This window comes from Petaurus breviceps, unplaced genomic scaffold (genome assembly GCF_028583685.1).
Source record: "Petaurus breviceps papuanus isolate PSGF00001 unplaced genomic scaffold, PetGlider_PUasm1.0 90842, whole genome shotgun sequence".
NCBI classification, from domain to species: domain Eukaryota; kingdom Metazoa; phylum Chordata; class Mammalia; order Diprotodontia; family Petauridae; genus Petaurus; species Petaurus breviceps.
Window position 1 is genome coordinate 4,997,480 of NW_027187358.1, and position 5,908 is coordinate 5,003,387.

Sequence of the window (5,908 nt, forward strand, 5' to 3'; positions counted from 1 at the left end):
AAGAAAGAAAGAAAGAAAGAAAGAAAGAAAGAAAGAAAGAAAGAAAGGAAGGAAGGAAGGAAGGAAGAAAGAAAGAAAGAAAGAAAGAGGAAGGAAGGAAGGAAGGAAGGAAGAAAGAGAGAAAGAAAGAGGAAGGAAGGAAGGAAGGAAGAAAGAGAGAAAGAAAGAAAGAGGAAGGAAGGAAGAAAGGAAGACAGGAAGGAAGACAGGAAAAAAGAAAGAAAGAAAATCTTGAGTATTGGTTGCCATCAGAGAAATAGATGATTGAAAAATATAAGCTGATGATTTTTTGAGAGAGAGGGATAACTAGTGGACAGTTAATGTCCCCTAACGGTATTATCTCCATATCAGAATAAAAACTGAGGTAGGGCCCCTGTGTTAAACTTATGGGAAATCATGGATAAGAGTCATACAAAAATGGGCAGGCATAAATGGGTCACAATCTGCATCATTGAAGAGAAGGTGCACATTGTTGAGACCACAAATATATTTGAGAATTTAAGATATTATACAAACTAATAATGCAGCACTTAACTGGACCACATGAATAAATCATATTTAAAACATTAAATCATTCAAATATTATTAACCATTATATTTTTAAAGTGATTGTCATTCCATGGCACCAAGAATAGCAAGATAAAGGGATTCCATCCCCATTTTGTAGATGAGGAAATTTGGGCTGGCAGAAATGAATTGCCTTATCTTACATCAGACATCTAGTAAGTGTCTGATGAGGAATTCCAACCAAAGTCTTCCTAACTTCAAGTCCAGTACTCTATTCATTATTTGATGAAATGCCATGATTTGTCAAGCCATTCTCTAATCATCATTGTCTAGCTTTTTGTTCTCACAAAAAATCCCATGAATTTCATGTATTGGGATTTTTTTTTTTGTGAATAATCTCCTTGATAGCATCATAACTCTGGGATTTCTGGGTCAAAAGGTATGAACAATTTCTTAAGACCCAGGGAACTTTAGTTAAAGACTAGGTTAGAAAGCTTAAGTACCTTCCAGCCTGGGACTGAGTAATTTTCTTTTCTACACACTTCTAATTAGCTTACCCTGGGGTATTGTTTCTGAATTTGTATATTCTCTTTTCTCTTGTAAATAAACCCTAGAAATACACTTCTGTGGTTTAGAGTACATGGATACAGGGAGATGTTGATGGGAAAGTAGGAACAGATGCCAAACTCCAACACCAGCTACAGCGACAATAGAAGAGGAAATGGTAATTAGGGAAGGGATGTGTAGTGGGTTCCTGAGCTCAGTGACTTCAACAGGCTCAGGGACCAAGGAAGTTTAATAAGACTGGTGCCTGAAGTTGAGGATTTGTTGATAAGGGAATGTGTGGCACAAAGTAGAAAGGTGAAAATCTGGGGTGAGAGGCCCTCACTGAGACCTGGCTGCCTCCTGATGACGACACTTCCTTGGCCAATCTTTCTAGCACTGGTTGCACCTTCACTCATTTCCCTTCTTCCCACCCTCCCCCTAACACTGCTTGATGCAGGGGAATCGGAATATACTCCTTGTTCCCCATTGCTGCTTCTAAGCTCTTCCTCTGCCTCCATCACTCAGGAACTTCTCCTCCTTTGACATTCACTCAATTCATATCTATCACCTAATCAAAATTCTGCTAACAGTTATCTACCAACCTCCAGGACAATTCCTTTTTCTCTTAATGAGTTCAATGTTTGGCACACTGGCTTGGTCCTGCCCTCACAAACTAGGGGACTTTACCTTGATATTGATATTAACTTTAACTTAGATACTGATATTTAATTTTAACTTAATATTGATATTCTCTCGAATACTCTCACCTCCCAGTTCCTCAACTTAATAATTTCCCATAAGCTCCACTTCTACCTCCACCATATCTATACACAGAGATGATCATACTCTTGACCTTATACATAATCACTCGCCAAAGCACCACTTCCATGTTCACTTTAAAATTTCCTTAAGTTACCACAAACTGGTACTCCACCTCTCTCTCTGCCTTGCAACCCCACACCCTGTTTTTGTCTTTGCTATGGACTCTCATTTCTTGACCCCTCAGTTCTTTCCCTGGCCAAAAGCTACATCTTCCCCAACAAAAGCTACATTCTCCTTCATTTCCCATTTTGACCCCTTGATGACTCTACATTGTCCCCCTTTCTCTAGTCCCTCTCTCTTAATCCTATTAAAGATCTTGCCCTGCCAAGACTCAACTTTGGATGACTCTCATCATCAATTGCCTTCACTTTTACTGACATCCTGTTAAACAAAGCTGGAGTAAATCACGAAACTATGCTAACTGGATCTACTATCAATTTATGCTACATAATCTCAATTGGGCCCTCGCTGTGACAAGGCAATCCTTTCTAATTTATTTACCATTGCACTCACTACAGAGGGTTTTCCAAATCCTTTTATCCTTCCTCGGATTTTCCATAGTTCTCCTTTTCTTCACCCTTTTTGCTGAGAATTTTACTTTATATTTCACTGGAAAAAAAATTCAGGTGTTTATCAAGAGATCTCTCTTTTCCCCTCATCTCACAACACTCAGATGCCTTCTTCTACCATTTATTCCTTCAACCCAGTCTAGGTATATACTTGTGAGTGTTTAATAACTGGCTTCCAGAAAAAAAAATATATATATATATATAAATGTATATACAACACACGTCTAAGGTTTTAGTCTGCAGTATTAACATTTTCTCCATCACTTCTTAAGTCTAGACAGTTAATAGAACAACAAATCAAGCTCTTATTTATAGTGTTTGCTGATTTCTGAGATCTAAATGTTCGCACTGAGAATTTAAAAATTCAACATATTGTTGAAGTCTCACATCAAGACATGGTTCTTCTTGCTACATCAAAAACCAAGGTAGTGAAACACTTTGAGATCATGTCATAAAATAATCAGTTGAAGGAATTAGGAATGTTTAGCTCAGAGAAGAGGCTTCCAGACATGATTTCAAGGGTTTAAGTGGCTATCATGTGCCAAAGAGATTATTACAATGTACAATGTAGACCTAGGAGCTGGGGGTGAAAATTGAGAAGGGGCAAACTTAGACTTGATGTTGGGGTGGGGGAGAACGTTGCTACAAATTACTGTTGCCCCAGAGTTGCATGGGCTGCCTGGAAAAGTAGTGAGCTTTCCCATGTTGGAGATATTCAAGGAGAGCTTGGGTGGCTACTTGTGAGGTATACTGCAGTGGAGATTCATGTTTAGACATGGGTTGGACTCCATAGCCTCAGAGGGTCCTTCCAACTTTGGAGAGTATATAAAGAGCTGGAATCCATGGGAATCTGCCTAAGGTCAATGAGGCCTAAAGCCTAGAGCTAGATACTTCACATATTTTGGGCAATGATGGAACCTCAACCCATAGACCTCTTAGAAGGATAGTGAATTTTTAAAGTCAGCCCCCTCCTTCCTCTTTCACAGAGCCTGTGATCCCTTAGGGTATAGTTCACAAATAGGAAATCTCTCTCCAGGGGCAGCTAGGTGGTACAGTAAATAGAGAACAGGCCCTGGAGTCAGGAGGACCTGAGTTCAAATTTGGCCTCAGACACTTAACACTTACAAGCCATGTGACCTTGGGCAAGTCACTTAACCCCAATTGCCCTGCCTTCCCCCCTCCAAAAATAAAAAAAAAAAAGAAATCTCTCTCCTTTGGCCCCTAGATGGTGGCAATGGATAAAAATTTTATGACATAGAAAAGAGCACACAGAGTTTAGACCTCAGCAATAATGACTTTGTCACAATCATTAGGCTAGAATATTGGCCAGAGGTGAAATTCCACTATACTGTTTTACAGATGAAGAAACTGAGGCAAACAGAATTTGTCTGGGATACAGTGCCTGACCTGATTTCAAATATGGACTCAGATACTTACTAACCCTGTAATCCTGGGCAACTCTTCTGGGCCTCAGTTACCTTATCTGTAAAATGGCAATAATAAAATTTATACTGCATACTTCAGAGACCTGTGTTGAGCAAGTATCTTGTAAGCCTTAAAGCTATAAAGAAATATACGTTTTAGAGAGAATCTAGGTGATGCAAGTCAGGGGGAAGGAAACTGGGAGCCTGGTTCTTTGTCAACTCAGGCTCAAACCTTTAGCTTTCCACCTAAACTCTCATTAAAAAAACAAAAAACAAACAAACAAACAAACAAAAGCCCCTGATCCATTGTTAAAAAACAAAAAAGTGGCCTAGGTCCCAGTCTCTCTGCTGTACCTTCCTCCACTTTGTTTAGACCAGCCTGTTATTTGCACCAGTCCCAGGCCAGGGAATAAGGCCCAGCTGGGTGGAGGCAGCCAGCTCGAGGTCTTGCACTGTTACTGCAGCCAGAACCCAACTCATGGAAAATTGGGCCGTTTTCCTGGGGAGGAAATGAGAAGCACTTAACCGCATCGGGGAAGCTAAGGTTACAAGATGGGACATGTGATCATGGTTTTAAAAAAAATAACACACTAACTAGAAACTGCCAAAAGCTGGGGAGAAGCATCCTAGAGACTGGAGCAGGGCCACACTCCACCTCTGGGACAGTCTCTGTGATCTAGGACCAACTGTGGGGAAAGGAGAAAGGAGAGAGAGACAGAGGGAGGAACAAACAGGGGGTCTGCAGATGAAGCAACAGAGTGGGAAAGAGGGAGAGGGGAGAGGGGAGAGGAAGAGAAACAGAGAAAAACAGAGAGAGAGTCAGTGCTAACAGATAGAGACAGAAAAACAAACAGGGAGTCTGCCGATGAAGACCCGGAGTAGGAAAGGCAGGAGTGGAGAGAAGAGAGACAGAAACAGAGAAAGAGGAAAAAAGAGACAGAGAAAGAGGAAAAAAGAGACAGAGACAGACATAGAAAAGAAGGGAAATACACAGAGACAAGGGTGAGCAAACAGGGAGTCTGCCCATGAAGACCTGGAGTAGGAAAGGCAGGGAAGGGAGAGAAGGAAGACAGAAAAAGAGAAAAAGACAGACAGAGAAAGACACATAGAAAATAAGAGAAATATACAGAGACAAGGGTAAACAGAGAGCTCATAGAGATATAGAGTGGGGAAAGTAGTGAGGACAGATGAAGGGAGAGAGAGACAGAGAGACAAGGGAGAAGACAGAAAGGAATGGAGAGGGAGAGAGAGAGAGACAAGAGAGCCTCACTCACATGATTTCTGGCTGGTTTCCTCCTTTATTGTTCTGGTCTTGAGCACACACAGTCTGAACTTCCCTTTGGAATCTTCCTTTCTAAAGAATATATTCCCTAAAGAAGGTTTATGAGTATAGGCAAAGAGGCTTCCTCTGGGCCCATTCTCAGATCATGGGACAAGCAGGTTATGGCTCAGCAGGTTTAGGGGGTTAAGGGATAGGACTGGACAGCCTGTTCTCTAGATTGGCTCTACTCCCATATCCGGTCTGAAATTTTACCATTTGAGTTACATTCCTTTGGGTTGAGAAATTGTCCTCCATTATTACAATTCTGATTTGCTTGGGAAGAGTCACACCTCAGGCCCTTATCAACCCTTATTTAGCCTTCTTTCTATGGGAACCATAACCTCCCTATACCTGAATAAATGGGATGTTCATAGATGATATAAGTTTATAGAAATTACAGATGGATGGGACCTTAATGGATCATCTAGACTAATGCCCTGTTTTCGTTTTTTTTTTTTTTTTTTTATGAGAGAACAGCAGGAACTGGGGATGTTCTCTCTCACTCTCTTGCTCTCTCTCTGTCTCTCTCTCATTCTTCCTCTCTGTCTCTGTCTCTCCCTCATTTTCTCTATGTGTCTTAGTCATACTCCCTTTGTCTCTGTCTCTGCCTGTCTATCTGTCTCTCAGATTCTTTGAGTTCAGATAAAAAAGACCCATTAAGCATGGCTGATGAAGTCCTGACCAGTGCCCTCCTTGCCACCCACACCCTTTGGAAGGCT

General features: G+C 41.1%; 1 long non-coding RNA gene across 1 annotated transcript in view; it reads right to left on the reverse strand.

Annotated features, from left to right (window-relative positions):
- The window catches only part of LOC138148774 (uncharacterized), a 6,950-nt gene extending 1,530 nt beyond the window's left edge, over window positions 1–5,420 (reverse strand). The window contains exon 1 of the long non-coding RNA XR_011165155.1: window positions 5,143–5,420. This is a non-coding gene — a long non-coding RNA (uncharacterized lncRNA). The remainder of the gene's footprint in view (window positions 1–5,142) is intronic.
- Window positions 5,421–5,908: the final 488 nt, after the last annotated feature.